At 37.2% G+C, this 19188-nt stretch overlaps 1 protein-coding gene across 2 annotated transcripts in view; it reads left to right on the forward strand.

Moving 5' to 3' along the window:
• GRM8 (glutamate metabotropic receptor 8) overlaps positions 1-19188 on the forward strand; it is a 2748719-nt gene that overhangs the window by 2055880 nt on the left and 673651 nt on the right. The gene's annotated exons all lie outside the window — the stretch shown is intronic.

The following is a 19188-nucleotide window of genomic DNA, read 5'->3' on the forward strand; positions in this document are numbered from 1 at the left end:
GAGAAGACATGTTTAAGATAAGAATGCTGTTTCCAGTCCTTTTGAAAAAGAAGGGGTCCTGAAGTAACACTTAAAACTATATGTATACAACTCAGTCTTGCTAGATGTGAATTTATTGAAAATTGTTGGACACCCATAAGAAGAAATTATGATCTCCAAGTAAATTAATTAACTCCTTAAATAGAATAATTTATGTATTTATTTAATTTCATCAGCATGGTAGCTCAACTAAAAATATCTTATTCTCAAAGAAGGTCCAGGGAGAAAAGCCCTGCTGAAAATTGATATAGTATCTCTTTGCATTTCTTCATAAATGTTCTGTTATTAAGGTATGAATAATATATACAAATGATGTTTTCTAACAGAGGATCACTGTTATCATCATACAAAGGGAGAATCCTCCAAATAATTGCTAGATGAACATTTTTTGAAGTAGGAACTACTGCCAAATTCAAACCTGAAATGTATAGTACATGCATGCAACTCCAAACACATGCTTTTCTCGAAAAATGAAATGCGCAGATGAGACTGAAGATAAGTAACCAACACAATCATACAGACAGAATAAGTAAAACTGAAAAGAAGATGGAGGATGCAGAGAGGAAAGTAAAGGGTAAGGGTGGGAACCAAATGTGGGTGGGGGAATAAGCATATGGGGGAATATGTTTATAGATTAGTAGGAACGGGTAAGCAATAAACAGGAAAATCGTGAAGCTGAACATATAGGCTAAACATTTTATGGGAGTGGACAGTGGCTATGATGAGGGAAACGTTCAACAATTTAATGTAACGTAAGCATCAGCTTCAATTCTAAGTGCTTATGACCTAAGAACTGATTCACAAACCAAAGTAAAGCAGAAGAACTGCATGTGTAAAGACACTACCAGTAACAAAAGGTTATCCATATCTCTCAACTTTACAGACTTTCACAGAATGTCCAGATTTTTGCCTCATATTTTTGGTCCGTTTTTCATAAATGTGTGGTTTTATGGCAAATTAGTGGAAAATCATTAAAGATAAAAGTTAGAAAATAATGACAGACATTTGAGTTTCAGACTTCATACCTTTCAGAAAATTCATGCTAATGTAAAACCTGTAATTCTAACAATTTTCTAAGTGGAGCACCACAGGGTTCAGTCCTGGGACCTCTCCTGTTTGGTATCCACTTCTCTGAAGTACAGGCTAACACAGAAGGCCTTTGGCTAATGAAGTTTGCAGATGACTGCAAACTAGGAGCCGTAGTTGAGTCCCCAAATGATGTGGACATCCTATGGAAGGGCTTCACTGAGACAGATGCCTGGTGTCAGAGCCACGGCCTCAAGCTCAATGACAAAAAGTGCATTGTCATCCCCTTTGTAAAAACTCTGTACCCATGAACTATCGCATAGGCAGCTGTCTACTTAACACCTAATGTGTGATGAGACCTTGGGACCCAGGTGGACAGTAGTCTCTCCTTTGATAATCACATCACCACAGTAGTCAGGAAATACTTCTACTCGACACTCATTAGACCCATTATAGAGTACAATGCCCCATTTGGAATGTACCTCACAAGACATCTGCAACAGAAGTACCTCACAAAGAGGATTACTGGTCTCAAACAGATGCCCTACACTGACCGTCTCAAAAAACTCCAACTTTAATCTGTAGCATATCGCCTACTCCGAGGTGATCTCTTCGTAACATATAAAGCTATGTCAAAGCAAGCTACACCTAAAGAGATCCCAATCCCTCTGAGCTACACGCTCTAGGGACCTAAACCTTGTCACCACAATAAACAGGACATGCTGGAGGGATAGATTCCTGTCCCAGAGACTTCCCATACTCTGGAACAAGCTACCCATCTGTGTCAAGCAAAGCTCCTTATTAGCACTCTTCAAGAAAAATCTTGATGAGTGGATGGGAAATAGGAAATACATCCCAGGGATCACTTCTGTGGCTCTGCTTGACAGGGCCACAAGAAAGTAACTTTCTTGAGTGGCATAAGCCAGGAATCCTTGTTGGCTAGGCTTACTTAGGCCCTTGGGCCGATAGCCTAGTACCTACCTATGAACCTATAAGAGAAATTTTCAAAAATTGTCCGTATTTTTGGGCTTTTGCCCCAATTTTATTAACGGCTATGTCCAGATTTCTTGCTCTAAGAGGTCAAGAGGTATGATTTGGAATAAATGTATATTTAGTACAGAATCCAGAAATACTTAAAACAGTAAACTGTAAAATAATTCATTATGAATGACCACAACAGTAAACAGCATAATATACGTATACAGGTATAGCAGTTTATAAGGATAAACAGGAAATGATTGCAATAATAATAGTTGTAAATCCAGTATTTGAAGTTTTGGGCAGACATTTTAGTGTTAATTTTGAACACTCACTCATGATTCTAAGACATCCCTAATCCACACTCTATAAATACTAGAGGTTTTGTGATGCTCCAAGCCAGCTATCTGAGTTTGACTTTCTACACTAAATGCTGGTAATACAAAAGAACAATGTAATTACACTCTCCTGTACAGCCTACTTACAAATAAACAGGTTTAGCACCTCAGTCCCTCATGGATAGAGGTAGCATGTAGAAAATGGACCAAAATAAACTTGCCCAGCCCATATCTGGGTAATCTGCATGCAAACCCAGCCCATCTCTGTGTAATCTGCATGCAAGCCCAGCCATCTCTGGGTAATCTGCATACAAGCCCAGCCCATCTGTGGGTAATCTGCATGCAAGCCCAGCCATCTCTGGGTAATCTGCATACAAGCCCAGCCCATCTGTGGGTAATCTGCATGCAAGCCCAGCCCATCTGTGAGTAATCTGCATGGAAAATGCAATGGATAAAAGCCATCATGGGAATGAAAGACCAAGCATTTTAAGATCCTCATGGATCAATACTTTAGTACCTATGAACCTATGAAATTATGAGAACATAAGGAGTAAGATAAGCAGACGGAGTAACCAATCCAATGCTAAACATCTTAAAAGTCCAAATGAATCACACCATTCATTATGTCTGAATCAAATGCTGTGAAATGAAGTACAAGGCAGGAATGAGATCCCTAGGAAAGAAAGTCAGGTTAATGTCCAGTGGCCTGAGATAAATAATAGACTTGCACAAAATACATAGGCCAAGTCTCTGCAGAAATACAGAGAAATGGATGCTGGGAGATGTAAACTGTGGATCGACACAAAGATGCAGTTAACATATTATTCCTGGAATCAAGAAACAGAGCACTGCATTCCTGTGTGAGAAATTGAAGCAGGCAGAAAACAACCCAAGCAATTGCCCATAAAAACACAGGCACAAAACCCCCATGATGCACAGCCAAGGCCATCAAAAGAATACCAATAGCCAAGCTACACCTTTTCTACTTTATAATGAGTTATTGTAATTAAGAACATGCGAAAGATGCCTGGATAGATTGATAGACCAGGACAGTTCAGCATTCCACTCAAAAATGACTATAAACATCTTGACAACAAAGCAATATAGAACTTTTAATGATATTTTGGAAGGAGTGCACACAGTCCAAGAGGAAACATAACACACTAAATGAACCATATTTCTCCTATTTAGCTACATGGCAACACCTTGCATGAAATGGCAGCAGGGTAACAGGCGGGAGGAGGTTGCTCAAACAATGTACGAGTTCTGTGATTATTGATTACCGAGGGGGATTCAACTGATTTTGCTATTTAATGCCTACCTTACATTTACAACTCTAACATATGTTTATTTCGGAACTGTGTTATAAATTGCAGATTTCTGATTTCATCTGTTCATTTATTCTATAGTTCTATAGCTTGATTACAAGGAAGGAGAACAGCATGGTGTCATTATGATTTTAAGATTTTTTCTGTAGTTATGGAACATGTTTGCATATATGGAAAAAGAGAAGGGTTGTTGTATGTGCTGGGAGATGACAGATGAAGTTCCCTCTGGATATAAATTGCTGTGATATAGATGCTGGAAAATGCTAATTATTTTCATAATCTTATTTTAAATAAAATATTGAATTTTGTAGGCAGTCTTTGGAGAGTAGAATGCATGACTCTATAATGGAAGAGTCCATCTGATATGGAAATGCCATTTTATTTAACGTATTGGGTTATTGTTGTTTTCCATTAGACTTTGTTTAAGCCTAAATGGAATGGAAATCTACATTTGTTCAATTTTTCATTTAGCTCATCCACTCAGGACATTTGATGTGCATCTAACTCTAATAATGCGGTTTCATTTTTTAAAGTTATTGCAAAACTTATAGACCCATTAGGGTTGGGGCAGAACAATGGGGCTTTTATACTCACTGTGATTTTTCTGCATCCTGACATTTGAGCATTTTCTAGATTGCTTTCTTAATTTCCTGTCATTCTGATTCTGGTAGTTATTATAGTTTAAAATTTACTTTCACAACAGGCAAAGTTTAAATGACTGGATTAAGCTGGTTCTTATATACATTTCTGAAAATATCTCTTTATTCCCGAGTACAAGCATTTTACTCTGTTTCTAAGACATTTATAACATCTCATCTCTTTGACTTCAGAACATGCTGTGAATGCCTTAACGTCCTATGCGGACGTACTTATCAAAAGATACTTTGAATTCTTTTCAAAGCTTTGGAACATTTATGTAGCATAACTTTTAGTTTCCCTTCCCCAAGTTATGTCACCCTGTTATTTACTTCATTCATTTTTTCCACACAGTTGTACAAATTCACAAGGTTGCAGATACTTGCATGGAGTTTTTGTGTGTACTAACACGATTACTTTATCTTCTAGATTTAATTCTGTGACACACGCATTTTATATGCTCTTTTTGTGTGTTTCCTGCACTCTCTCCATAAGATCCTTTACTAAAGGCATTATACTTCTTAATCTGTCTCAAATTATGCAAACTAATCTATTACATTTCTAAAGTGGCTCCTCATTCCTGCTATATTTATTTTATCTCTAGCAAGCCTCAGGAATGTCTGTTAATATAACAGTTCAAACTGTGTGGATCTATTTGTCTTGTGATGCTTCCCTTATAGCAAAGAGGGGATATGGACGCAGCTGGTCCCAGTTTCTCCCATTCTGTTCTATATCCCTTCATAACAATGGCTACTCAGACTAACTACTCCATTAACAAGACACCCCTAACATTTGACCCAGTAGTCAGGGATCTGGGAAAATATGTGTATAGTAATCTGACCTTTGACCAACATGTAAGAAAATCATTCTGTGTCACTCTAATAAGTATGGGTATGGAATCCAGATCTAAGAAAGTCATAGTGCTACTTTATTTCACCCTTATCAGACACATTGTTGTGTATAATGCCCTCTGGATTGTCTGCAAAGGTTCCTTACCAGAAACATCAAGGGTATAAACACGTTACCCATTACAAATCATCTGAAAGCCCTATCTTTATACTTTTTCTCCCATAGGTTACTGAGACGTGATCTATGCCGGGCATACAAGCCACCTTCAGATCCAGATCTGATGGATCTTTTGCACATTCGCAATACAAACAGTATCAGAACCACTGGATCCAAAGATTTAAGTTTTGCTTGCAACATAAATAGGACATGTTGGTGAAACAGATATGTGTCTCACAGGATCATCATCTCATCCATGTGAAGCAGAGTCTATCCCTAACCCAATTTAAGTGTAACCTTGACTAATGGATGGGAAATCAGAAATTGTCTCTAGGCCTAGTTCTCAGAAACTTCCTAACTAACATACTACCTCCTAATAAACACCTATGATACACAGGGACACAATTTGCATGGATTGTTGCACTGCTAAGCTTTTAAAGACCACCCTTGTGGTCATTAGCCTAGGATATACCTACAAACCTAGGAACACAGAGTTTAATATCTTACTGAAGTACTCAACTTACTGATTTGCTTGAGGGTGGTATACACAGATCATTCACTTTTCAGTTTAAAAAAATGATAAACTTCTTGCATGAGTCTGGACATCAGAGTCTTGCCTTGCTCAGGAAGGATTTCTCAGAGTATTCACATAAAAGGTCAGAACTGCTTATTTTGCTGTGGACTTTGCGTTATGTCTTCATGCCTTAGGAAACTTTGTTGAATAATCAGTTATCATAGAAGGACCTTACTCAGTTTCACAAAACAGAACTACAGTGTTGATTGCTATTTTAAATATGAGTTCAACAACAGGTAATGGTCTGAAAAGGTTATTAAAACCTGGATAAGGTGCTTTCCTCTGACATTGTGGGAAAGTGAACAAGAATATTACATGTCCTTCAAAATTCCAGGCCACTGAAATCTAACTAAAATCCTATCTTTTGTTGTATACATTCATAAATGACTACAAGTAAAAAAATAGGAAATGTCCTAATTTTTTACAAATATTCTAAACAGCTGTTCAAGCAACAGCTGACAAAAGTATCTGATCTTTGTCATCGATTTCTCTACAGACCACCTCAAAATACACCTACGTATGAAATGGAGCTAATCTATTCCTTTGTTTCCCTATATAAGTATGCTGTATTCTCTCTAGCTGTACTTAGCATATTCTCTTCCTACTGGACTTTGTTGAAATGAACACAACCTTTCTCAAAGCCAGACAAGCCAGCATTATTTTAATCAATAATATGATAGGAAGTAAAGGTCAAGGACCCTTCCCCTATAACGACAGGTGCATCCACTTCACCTTCTGTAAGGTTACTAATGAGAATCATTTTATTTTCCGTGTTTTTCTTCAATAGTTGACTTACTTTCTTCACCCTTACAATCCTCCTTTGATTCTTTACTTCTCCGCTTTGCTGTTGGAAGCAGACACTTAAGGCTGTGTCCACACTCCACTTTTGTTTTCATGACTATGAGGTTTATAGATGTTTTTCTCAATTTCAGTGCATACCTCCCTAAGTGTATTCATAAATATGGGGTCTTCCTTATCAGTTTTCATAATGACCTATCTCTCTCTCTCGCTCTCTCTCCCTCTGTTTTTTTTTTTGTTCCCCTCAGGCCTCATTATTACTGGTGCAACCCTTACTGCCCAACATTCGTGAAGGGTGTAGCAGCCATTCCACAACCCCAAGACTTCCTCTGGGCTTGCAGGGGTTAGTGGTAGATCTTAAGGGCATCCTGAAGGCTTGGCAACCTGCACTTCTAACCTGTGGGGATTTCTTTTGTTTTTTTTTCTTACCTCCATACTTACTGGTCACTTCTGAGGGCAACTCCCTTCCTTGGACCATTCCTCCCTTTAAGGACCATAACAAGAGGGCACACCAATCCTTCATGCTGTTTTGTCAGTTACCCAAGTCACTTACCTGGTCAGTTGAGTTGTAGTTAGGGCATTATCTTTCTACACCAGCAGAACACAATGAAATTTCTTGTTTTAACAACTGGTGATCCACTTTAACAAGACAGATTATCAAGTTTATTTAACCTTTCTACCTTAAGCCAAATTTCATTCTATGACTTCTAGCTACTGAGCCCTTTTACTAATGGGGCGATATAGTTATAGCAACATATCGTTTCCAGTGTATCTCGCATCACCAGTTGAATTCTGGAAAGTCTTGTTTTATTATCACATCTTGTGCTAATTTTAGCACTAGAGCTACTGGGTGTAGCACTTTGAACAGAATAGTTTGCATGCACTTGTTCTATATGGTACTTTTTTATATCTCCACATACATGAATCTTTAGTTTGCATCAATTTTGCATATATTAGTGGTGTTTATCATTCATACACTGGTGATATTCAGCTAATTATTTTTCTTCCCAGAGTGCTCCTGTTTGTTCATAGTTGAAGTGCTTCCTGGATTGCAAATTTAATGGAATGATACATAATCAGTTGATGGGTAGAATTAGTGCTGGCTACATACAACAACCCAATGACACAAACACAAACAGTGCTTAGATACACAGATATGTAAAAAAAACCCAGTGACACAAATACAAGCAGTCCTTAGATACACATATGTGTACAATAACCCAGTTACACAAATACAAAAAGAGCTTGGATTCACAGATGTGTAACACCCCAGTGACATAAATATAACCATGGCTTGGACTGACAGATGTGTACAATAACCCAGTCACACAAATACAACCAGGGCTTGGATTGATAGATGTGTACAACACCCCAGTGACACAAATACAACCAGTGTTTGGATTCAAAGATGTGTACAACAACCCAGTGATACAAATAAAACCAGTGCTTGGATTCACAGATGTGTAACACTCCATTGACACAAATACAACCAGGGCTTGGACTGACAGATGTGTACAACAACCCAATGACACAAATACAACCAGGGCTTGGATTGACAGATGTGTACAACAACCCAGTGACACAAATACAAACAGTACTTGGATCCACAGATGTGTACAACAACCCAGAGACACAAATACAACCAGTGCTTGGATTCACAACTGTCTACAAGAACCCAATGAATAAATATGACCAGTGCTTGGATTCATAGATTTGTACAACAACCCAATGAACAAATACAACCAGTGCTTGGAGTCACAGATGTGTACAATAACCCATTTACACAAATACAAGCAATGCTTGGATTCATAGATGTGTACAACAACCCAGTTACACAAATTCAAATAGTGCTTGGATTCACAGATGTGTACAACAACCCAGTTACACAAATACAAACAGTGCTTGGATTCACAGGTGTGTACAGTAACCCAATGACACAAATACAATGAGTGCTTGTGTACAGAAACCCAGTTACACAAATACAAACAGTGCTTGGATTCACAGATGTGTACAACAACCCATAGACACAAATATAACCAGTGCTTGGATTCACAGATGTGTACAACAACCCAGTGACACAAATACAACCAGTGGTTGGATTCACAGATGTGGTCAACAACCCAGTTACACAAATACAAACAGTACTTGGATTCACAGATGTGATCAACAACACAGTTACACATATTCAAGCACTGCTTGGATTCACATATGTGTACAATAACCCAATGACACAAATACAACCAGTGCTTGATTTCACAGATGTGTACAACAACCCAATGACACAAACAGTGCTTGGATTCACAGATGTGTCCAATAACCCAATGACACAAATGCAAACACTGCTTGGATTCACTGATGTGTACAATAATGCAATGACACAAATACAAACAGTGCTTGGATTCACAGATGATTTTCCAGTGGTAATGGGTGTGCATCAGGGTTCATATCTGAGCCCACTGCTGTTCATACTGCTGATGGACTAAATTAGCAAACAGGCTGGAGGAAACAGGTCAATAAATATACTGTATGCCGATAACATGGCATTAAAGACAGACTCAGAGAAAGAATTTCAGCAAATGATATGGGAAAGGAATGCAAATTTGAAGGTACACGCTGCGGAAATGAGTACAGATAAGACAGTTGTAATGGCTGTAAATGGGGGAACTCAGATGTAGCTTTGAATTTAAATAGAAGTGAAACTAGATGAACAGGTTAACAGCTTCAAGTATCTATGACTGGTGGCCAAGAAGAAGTGACGTCTGAATGAAGAGGTCAAAGTTAGAATCAAAGGTGCTGCCGGTAACTGCCACAGAGTGTCAGGAGTAAATTGTGATGGGGTAATATGTGACAGAAGAATGCCAAAAAAGCTGAAAACTAAGGTGCACAAAACAGCGTCACAACCATTACTCCTGTATTTTACAGAAAACTGGGCAGTAAAGGCAGAGTAGGTGAGGCAGTTAGAGGTGATGGAGATGAAGTGCCTGCAGGGTAAAAACATCTATACATGAGATTATTTACATGATTTTTAAATATTTTAAATATATTTTTTTAAATGAACAAAGCATTTAAACATAAAAAACAAGAGAGAAATTAACATAAACTGGCTGATTATTGAATAGAAAAATGTATTCCTAGTAACAGCATTCCAAGCTCATTAAATTAAAGTAGAAATACCTCTTCCTGTTAAACCATATTTCTGTGAGATCAACTTTAAATCTGCCTTCCTTACTTCCATACTTATAGTATCTTTTTCATGTTAGCTATTTTTTTTGGCCATGTTACATTTATTTAAATGAAAATAAACCACAGTGACACAATCTCAGTTGCAAACATTATACATTACAAATGGGTCAATTTTATATATTCAAAAGGTTAAATGTTCTAATCACTAAAGATCGAACTTTAGTGATCGAATATTTAAATGTTCGAATATATTAACAAATTAAAAAAAAAAACTAAACAAAAGAAATTAAAACTAAAGGGTGTAAGCAGGGGAGCAAACTCCCCTGCACCCCCCACACCCCCATCTACTTAAATATACCAACTCCAAGATCGTGCTACTGTGTAGGGAATGGGAATGTTTCATTTCCGCACTGTAGCACACTGAAGTGCAATCTCTGAGTTTGTATATTTAAGTAGCGGGGGTGTGTGCAGCCACTATGTGGCAGGTGCAGGGGGCTTAAACCCTTTACTTTTACTTTTTTTATTAAATATTAATTTTTAATATATTCAAACACTTACATGTTTGATCATTAAAGCTCGATCTTTAGTGATTCGAACATTTAAGCATTTGAATATATGAAATAGACACTTACAAACCATACTGACACAACTGTAGCTGGAAACATTGTACATCACTTTTAACATACTCAGTCACTGTTAGTCAACATTGCTCCGCTGTACGTATTGATCACAAATTTGCTATTTTTTACTGTGTAATTTGCCAACCCTTTTCTAAAGATCGCACTTCCAGTTGTTTTATCTCTGTTACTATATTCACTACTTCTAGTAAAGTTGGTTTAGACTGTGATTTCCATTTTTTAGTAATTGCTTTTTTGCCAGCCAATGTAATTAGACTCAACAAGGCCTTACTATGTCTAAACAATTTTGATTCTGTATCATAGCTCAAAAAATCATTCCCTACTTACTCCAATATGCTCACCCAGCATCTCTGACAGAACAGTCTGCAGGAAATCTTTAAAGTCTGTCAACTCACTATGCTCTTAGAAAATATGTTCCCAGTTACCTCTTTCTTCCCCATCACACCTCCAGCATTTGCTGTCAAACAGAGGAAAAAATCTTTGAAGTCTGCTTGGTGTCTAAAACTACCTATGAAAATACTTCCAGGTAAAGATCCTAAATCTTCCAGATTTTATTGCATATTTGGAGACATACATATAACCCCCCTTGTTTCTTTGAGAATTGCTTATCTAATCTCTCTTCACAATCCTTCCTAACCTCCTCAAATTGACTCTTATAGTTACAATGCAATATTTTATATACTGTACTAATTATTCCTTTTTTAACAGCAACCTCTGTTCTAGATTTTACTAAAGTCTCTACCAGTGCTGGCCTTTCATTTAGGCCCCCTTATTTCTTTCTCTTTGACTATACTCTGATATCAGTCCTTGATATGGAAGGCAATCTATAGCCTGCAGTCCAAATAAGTTCTCAGTGTCTTTCCATTCTATTACCTTTCCCTCTCTAGTTATTTTCTCGAAATACCTTGGTTCCTTTGCCAGGTTTCTCCAATATATTCCTGCACCCTCTTGCCTATTTTCTGTATTGTATCCCTAATTGCAGTCATCCCTATTGGCAAAACCTTTTCCATGTTGGCTTAGTTCTCAGAAGACCTTCTGCCACTTTATGAAAATAATATTCTGTATAATTGTTGTTGTTCTCCTTAAAGGTCTGCATCCAAAATGTCATTCTCTCACTGTTACTTGAGCTCCCCCCCACCCATTTCATCACCATCTCTTTCCACTTTGAAGTATAGTTTTCTGCTTGTGTTATGTATAGGAACCTTAATTGTGTTGCTGTGAAATACCCCTTCAACTTGGGCAATCCCAATCTGCCTTGCTCTATTGGAAGAATAAGCTTATCCCACTTGACTCTTGCCATATTCCCCTTCCAGATAAAATCCTTCAGCTCTTTATTAATTGCTATTCAGAACTTCTCCTCTGGCTGATAAAAATATGTTTATAAGACTAAAGGAACTAAAAACATTTTGACTGCTTGTATCTTACTATCCATATCCATACAACAAAACTTACATTTTCTCAGTTTTTGTAATATCTTTTGTTTAGTCTCTTCCCACATATCCTTAGCTGCCACACTGATATCATTTTAATCCGTACTCCTAAATTCATCATTTTTATCATGTCCCCTTAAATACGGATATTGCTGAACCAATTGCATGTGGGTACATAATTTATTACTATTGCTTTTGTTTTAGCTTCATTAATTTTGTATCCTGAAAAGGTATGAAACTGTTTCAATATGTTCCACAGCACTGCAATGTCCTTTTCTGGTTTTAACAGGTATAAAATATTGTCATCTATAAATACAGCCACCTTTCCTTGACTACCATGCCAATTATATTCGTGAATTTTTGAGTCCCTGATTTTTTGCCAGTGGTTCTAAATATAATGCACATAAAGGGGAGAGAGGACACCCCTGCCTGTTTCCTCACCTCAAGCAAAGATTACCAGATAGGACCCCACCCACTTTAATTTTCACCTCCATTCCTTCATAGATCCCCTAATCAACCTTATAATTTTATCAGGGAATACAAATGCTTCCATTGCTCTGATCATAAAATCCCAACTTACTCTGTCAAATGTTTTTCTATTTATGTGGTAAAATGTGTGCCTCCCCTTCACAAAACCACATTGATTCATATATATCAGCGTTGGTATCACTTTTGCCATTCTTTTAGCCATTATAGACAAGAGCACTTTACAATCATGGTTTAGAATTGAAATGGGCCTGCATGACTATGGATCCGATGGATCTTTACCCTCTTTAGGTATCACCATTACCACCACCTTCTTCCAGCATGCTGGTACTTCTCCTCCTCTTAAAATACTGTTAAACAAAACCTTCCAGATCTTTATCATTTTTTTGCAATACTTTAATATTTGTTAGTCCCTCTAAATGATTATTTCTAGTTCTTAACCATATATCCCTTTCTTTTATTTCAACCTTATTTTAAATTCCACTTTAATTTTATCCCACCCCCAGCTATATTTTCAGAAAACCTTTATGTCTTCTCTAATAGTTCCTGAATAATTTCTACAACCCATTCCTTAAATTTCTCTCTTTTCAACAGATAAGTGGGAAAGTACCAGTATCTCATTTTATTTCATTACCATGTGTTTTTATTTTAGTTATTGTAGCACTGTCACCTCACAGTAAGACGTTGTCCTGTTCAATTCTCAGCTAGAGCGTCTTCTGTGTGGAGACATGCGTGAATGGGCATACCTTCGTTGAAGGTTGTGCATCAGGGAGGGCAACTCGGCACGTAAAAATCTACTGCCAATCATTAGCGGACGGGAGTTCCGCCGTGGCGACCCCTGACTGGGAAAAGCCAAAAGACACAACAACAACAACATTGGCACATAATCTGAAATAGTTATTGGGTGTGTATCAAGACCTTCAATTAAATGTGCATGTTCCTGGGAAATGTAAATTCTGTCTAGCCTAGCACAGTTTTTGTATCTTGCGGAATAATATGTAAATTCTCTCCGAATTCCTAGTATTGAATTCACATGCCAAATATTTTCATAAATTTCTTTACAATTCTACCATCCTTTGTTATATTTCCCTTTCTGGGCTCCAAGCCACATCTTCACTGTTACAAATTAAATTCCAGTCCCCACCTATAAGTAATATTCTATGCTGAAAGATGATTATTTCTCCCAAAGGTTTCTTTAGCTCTATTATAGCAGTTTTTGGTGGAATATAAATACATGCCATTGTAATCCTACTCCCTTGCCAATAGTCCCTTAGTGATACAAATCTGCCATTATTATCTTTTCTCCTCTTCTATTACTATTGGAGCTCCTCTTGCAATTAATATAAGTATTCCTCTTTTCCTTTCCCCCAGGTATACCACAGAATAACCATCCTGAAATCCTTTCTTTATCAAATTCAAGTATGTCTCCTGTAGCATGCCTATTTGCACTCTACATTTTTAAATATAGTTCACTACTCTTTCTTTTTTTGTATTTATCTATGAGACCATTAATGTGTAAAGATATTATAGAAAGAATCATATTTTTGAGGCAGTATTATTCCCCACTTTTATGTATAACAGCTTTTTTGTTAAATGTCTAGTGCCAGCTTTTATGTGACAAGCATGCACTGTTTGGCGGGTTAATCTTTTCCACAATTGTTTCTTGTAATCTCTCTTTGAGCCTATGTCACATCTTGCAGAACTTTTGTTTTATTGAAAACCCTCAAATAAAAATATACACGCACAACACACACACACACACACACACACACACACACACACACACACACACACACACCTCCCTAAAACCTACTAACTTAATAGCACACAAAACTATGTACATCTTCAAATATTGAAGTTTTACCCCCCATAATAGGAGCAAAAGTTCCAAACTGACAGCCACACACACAGACTTGAGTTAAACAGAAATTAAGATTACCCATGCTAAGATACATGGTAGAGCCTGTGAGTCTATTATGTTTTGTCTGGTTTTGCTTTGTCTTTACAGCTGAGAAAACACTGAAATGCTTTCAGAAAACATTTCCTCTAAGCCAATTCTCTTTATCAGATTGTTGGCTATTGAAGTGAGAACCAGATACAGGACATTATACTAGAAAAAAAGACCAATATTCTTTTTCATTTACTTGCTTTCTGTTAAAACTTGCTACTGTATAAAGTTAATGGCCTTATCCCAATCTTTTCTCAATGCAAGAATGAGAAAAGGCACAATCATTTTTCTTTTGTCATGCTCTTTTAACCAGATCCCTTTTTTTACAGTGCCTACATTCTTGAAACTGAACACGGAGAAAGAATAAAAAAGAATAAATCATGCACCACTTAATTTATACTGATAAGAAAAAACATTTTTTTACTTACAGTTAACGTTCTCCCTCCCCTTCCCCACTCCTGATTATTTTTTCCGAACTTTAATGACATGAAGTAGAGCATATGCTTTAGAGTCCCCTACACGTTTAACATAGTCCGAACAATCCAAAATGTCCAGATTTTCTTGCTCTGTCCTGTTTCACAAATATAATTATTACTTTGTAATCCCACATTTGTCACTTTCCAAGTTACTGATTTTAGTTTCCAAATGTTAATGACATGAAGTAAGGTAAATGCTTTAGAATCCTCTACATGTTTATCAAGATCTAAGAAAGTCCAATATTTTTAAATTTTCTTGTTCTATTCCTGTTCATCTTCATCTCCCAAACCCTGCCTTTGCTTCATCTCCAGTGCACTCTCGATTCTTCTAGTCAGCTCCTATGCTTTTTTCCCTCTTTCATGCATTCTTCATTGAAGTACTGGGAAAGGTTTCACTGGCACAGTCTCTCTGTGGTAGTTATTACCAGAAGAACAAGAAACAGAATCTTCTTTTGTTTCACAGCTCACTTTTTGTTGGACAGACTTTTGTATGCCTTCCTTAGCATATACGTCATCAAAAAATGTTTTTGTTCCTCCAGGAAAAAATATCTTGAAGGTAGCTGGGTACCACAGTCTGAATCTTATAGCTGCTTCTCAACATTCCCTATATAATAGAATACATTTATTCCTTGTCTGCCTTGTGTACAACTAGTCATTCACCACAAAAACTCTACTGTCTTCTAATTTTAATACTTTGTCCTTCTGGCACAGTTTTGTCAAAATCAACTCATTCTGCTGGTAAGATTGCATTTTTAGTATTAAAGGTCTAGGTTGTTTTCTCATAGCCAGGTTTAGAGCATACACACAGTGTGACTTTTGAGTTAACAATTCCTGTTGTGGAATATCAGTCCAGTTGCTTATTTGTGCTTTCATAAAATTAATGCAGTCTGTTCATTCCAGCTTCTCAGGTACAACAGAAGAATCTCAGGTTTTCTCTATGTGCTGTGTCCTCTAATTCTATTATTTTTTGAAACATCTCTTCTTGTGCAGTTTCATATTCAGCCAGCCTTTTGTTCATTTTGACCTCCAAGTTTTGCAGTTTTATCATCTCATCTAAGTGTCTGTTTCAAGCTTCTTCCATTTTTTCCAGCCTTTTATTGTCTGAGTTGATGTACTCCATCATTGTTTCATTTATTTTAGTCAGGTCTGTATGAAGTTGATTTATACTTTCCTGAAGGTTACTGGAAGTCATGTCTGGAGCTTGCACTGCTTTTTGCTGAACAGATACAGTACTTTTTCCAGTCGGTGTTTTTTCATCATTTTTTTTAGCTGATTTTCCTTCAGGTGCACCATATTTCCTTTTTCCTGGTATCCAGGCAGTGCACTTATAAGTTAATTACTGAAATGTACTTAGAAAAGCATGGCTTTCACACTGGGAGAGTCAGAATTAAGCTGTTGCTCAATGTGCAGCCATTTTGGAAGTTCCTCTCATGTTAGCTAATTTGTCAGATTTATGCTAAAATACATTTGTATAGTTTTGATTTAAATGATTTATGGGTTCATAGGTGTTTGGTGTAATGACGCTAATAAGGCTCTATTCTGAGGACCTGCATTCTCTCCATTTGTTTCTACACAGTCCTGTGAGATTTAATGCAAGTGTTTATTTTCTTTCCAGTACAGTAGCAGGCTACTCTGTACATCTGTGGTATTCTAACATCATCTTCCTGTTATCTTGTGGGGCAAAGAAAAGTCCAAGATGCATCTGAGACCCAAATGTTGCTAACAAGCTTCAAAAGATACATTAAGTGTAGACTACTTGCAGGCACAGGCAGGTTCTTATGTAAGCAGTTATACCATTGGGCTGGGATAAAAAGGAAAAAAAACTTCAAAAACAAATCCATTTGCCCCTTATCAATGTACCAGTGGTATAAAAAACACCTTTCAAGATAGACAGCCTATGAATGAAATGAGTGCTAGGTCTTTATGAAGACATCTTAATAACTTGGTAACCCACTGGTTGACAAACATTGAATGCTTGAGCTTTAATTGCCTGAGGTTCAATCTGTCGACAAGTAGAGTTTCACCTAAGGAAATCACTGTCAGCAAGTTGTGCTGGCAATGATGCCCATTTTGGGAGTATTTCCTCCTTCTTTGAGCTGGTATGACCATGGAGTTAGTGACATAAGTTCATGGGGTGTAGGTGGTATCTCCCCTGTAAAAAAAAAAGAAAACCACTTACAACAGTGATTTTCAGCATGTTTTTTTCAGCAAGTGCAGTTTGGTGATTCTGATTCTCACTGCATTTACTTTTGTACATTCATATTGGAAGTGTAATGATTATTAAGTACTATTATTGTTTGTTCACAAGGTCTGTAAGTTGATAAATGTAAAGCTTTATTCCCCATATCACCAAAGAAAAGTGACCTCTTTTTGGGCTCATTTGACAGTTCCTGACTATAAAGGAAAATAAATAAATACAACAGGAAATATTTAATGAGGTCTGTCACAGAATGAAGATAGAAGTCACATATAAACCTGAAATTTAAAGAAATGGTGATGTCATATCTAAGTGCTGATTTATAAGGTATCATGACCTAGATTTCCAAAGTCGCTGAAAGTGCAAATTCATAATTTAAAGCATACTGTCATAGAAATGGCAGAATGGTTTGATTCATCTCATGTAAAGGGATTCAGAAACAATACACTAAAACAATGAAGGCATTCAGTCTGAGTTGTATATTTTCTGATCAAGTAGAAATGAATCAGACTGTTATAAGCAGTAGTGAAAGTTTTGCAGAACTGAGCCGCAACTCATAGAAGAGGCCCTGCAGTTTACAATAATATTATGGATGAGCAAATGAGTGTCCATTTTTATTCTGTTCCATTTCACAACCAGTGTGTAAGCATACATTCTGTAAAAAACTACATCTGATGAACAAATAGTAGACAGGCAGCTGACCATAGGCATTAGGCTTCTTTATTAAAGTGACCCACAGAAAGTGACTGTCAGAAATCAAATGGAGTAAAATGAAGTGGTACTCATCATACTCAGGAGAGTCTTAGGAAATAATGGGGTACGCTTTGTCATTTTATCAGAAGCATAAGTGTACAGTACACATCACAGTACAATTTTGCTGGTCAGCAAGAACCATTGTACAGTGTGTGAGACATTGCGAAGGGCTGGCCCCATAGCTGAAAGATAATGAAGCATTCTGGGGGATGGGCATATGCTACATAGCCACCTGTGTGTGTCGCTCTCTCTCAGTCTCTGTGTCTCCCTATCTGGGACTGCCCTCAGGAAGGCATCGGCTATGAGCTTCAAGAAAGTGCTTGGCCATGTGGATCAGCATGGCCATCCACCCCCCAACCCCCACATTTTATGGTAGCGATCACAGCCAAAAAGGTATATTCAACCACTGAACATGAATGTGCTGGGTGGAATCCACTAGACCAGGACTTAATTTAAAGTGCCATAATGGTACCAACATCAAATTACAATACACTAAAACAATGAAGGCATTCAGTCTGAGTTGTATATTTTCAGATCAAGTAGGAATGAATCAGACTGTTATAAGCAGTAGTGAAAGTTTTGCAGAACTGAGCCGCAACTCATAGAAGAGGACCTGCAGTTAGCCTCAGCAAAAAACTGAGATCCATCATCAAATCCTCTAAAGCTAGCTATGAAAACAAAATTGCTGTAGTTTCTAAAGACAAACCTCATTAAATATTTCCTGTTGTATTTATTTATTTTCCTTTATAGTCAGGAATTGGGTGGAATGGGGTGGGGACCACTTGACACCAGGGATCAATGTGCAAAGTGCTGTATTACTTTATTACTGTTTTCCATTTTGTATACTGTGATTTCTTTTCTTTACACTGTGTTTTACTTGTATTCTGCTTTTAACTGCATATTAAAACTTGACAAGACACCACGGCTCTGTCTCTTGTGAGTCAGACAGAATTTTTTTCCACCCTCCCACCTGGTTACTGCTGTGTGCTTAAACACCACTGTCTTTCTAGTTGCCTGCCCCTTATGTTAATTTGACCATATAACTCATTTTCTCTCTGCTTTTACTGGTTGGTGTGAGTAAGTACAAAATTATCATTTTGTGAAATCACTCCCCTTCAGCTATTTAAATTTATTGGCCTTCCTACTGTATTTCATAGTACTGGAATAAAAAAGTGACCACCCCCTTTCAATCTGTCATACTATTTTAAAAATAGTGACTGTCCACTAAAACTTAACTTTTTAGACAGGTAAAACTTAAGTTACTTACTTTCACATCTAACTCCTCTAGTGCTCACTGCAGGGTTTAGGATAAACCATGTTTTTTTCATCTTACCTTTAAGCATCTATTCCAAGAT

Source organism: Protopterus annectens, chromosome 11.part0 (genome assembly GCF_019279795.1).
Source record: "Protopterus annectens isolate FY-2018-M chromosome 11.part0, PAN1.0, whole genome shotgun sequence".
Lineage (NCBI taxonomy): Eukaryota > Metazoa > Chordata > Ceratodontiformes > Protopteridae > Protopterus > Protopterus annectens.